Below are 1,325 nucleotides of genomic sequence, written 5' to 3' on the forward strand. Positions count from 1 at the left end.
TATCCTTGAGAAGAGTTTTTGCTATCCTAGGTTTTTTGTTATTCCAGATGAATTTGCAGATTGCCCTTTCTAATTCATTGAAGAATTGAGTTGGAATTTTGATGGGGATTGCATTGAATCTGTAGATTACTTTTGGCAAGATAACCATTTTTACTATATTGATCCTGCCCATCCATGTGCATGGGCGATCTTTACATCTTCTGAGGTCTTCTATAATTTCTTTCTTCAGAGACTTGAAATTCTTATCATACAGATCTTTCACTTCCTTAGTTAGAGTCACGCCATGGTATTTTATATTATTTGTGACTATTGAGAAGAGTGTTGTTTCCCTAATTTCTCTCTCAGGCTGTTTATCCTTAGTGTAGAGAGAGGCCATTGACTTGTTTGAGTTAATTTTATATCCAGCTACTTCACTGAAGCTGTTTCTCAGGTTTACAAGTTGTCTGGTGGAATTTTTAGGGTCACTTATATATACTATCATATCATCTGCAAAAAGTGATACTATGACTTCTTCCTTTCCAATTTATACCTCCCTTATCTCCTTTTGTTGTCGAATTGCTCTGGACTTTAAGTATAATGTTGAATAGGTAGGAAGAAAGTGGACAGCCTTGTCTAGTCCCTGATTTTAGTGGGATTGCTTCCAGCTTCTCACCATTTACTTTGATGTTGGCTACTGGTTTGTTGTAGATTGCTTTTATCATGTTTAGGTATGGGTCTTGAATTCCTGATCTTTCCAAGACTTTAATCATGAATGAGTGTTGTATTTTTGTCAAATGCTTTCTCCGCATCTAACGAGATGATCATGTGGTTTTTGTCTTTGAGTTTTTTATATAATGGATTACGTTGATGGATTTCCATTTATTAAGCCATCCCTGGAATGAAACTTACTTAGTCAGGATGGATGATTGTTTTGATGTGTTCTTGAATTTGGTTAGTGAGAATTTTATTGAGGATTTTTGCATCGGTATTCATAAGGGAAATGGGTCTGAAGTTCTCTATCTTTGTTGGGTCTTTTTGTGGTTTAGGTATCAGAGTAATTGTGGCTTCATAGAATGCATTGGGTAGGGTACCTTCTGCCTCTATTTTGTGGAATAGTTTCTGAAGAACTGGAATTAGATCTTTCTTTGAAGTTCTCATAGAAGTCTGTACTAAACCCATCTGGTCCTGGGCTTTTTTTGGTTGGGAGACTATTAATGACTGCTTCTATTTCTTTAGGGGATATAGGACTGTTTAGATCATTAACCTGATCCTGATTTAACTTTGGTACCTGGTATCTGTCTAGAAATTTATCAATTTCATCCAGGTTTTCAAGTTTTGTTGAGTAT

Source organism: Mus caroli, chromosome 2, assembly GCF_900094665.2.
Source record: "Mus caroli chromosome 2, CAROLI_EIJ_v1.1, whole genome shotgun sequence".
In the NCBI taxonomy this organism is placed as follows: domain Eukaryota; kingdom Metazoa; phylum Chordata; class Mammalia; order Rodentia; family Muridae; genus Mus; species Mus caroli.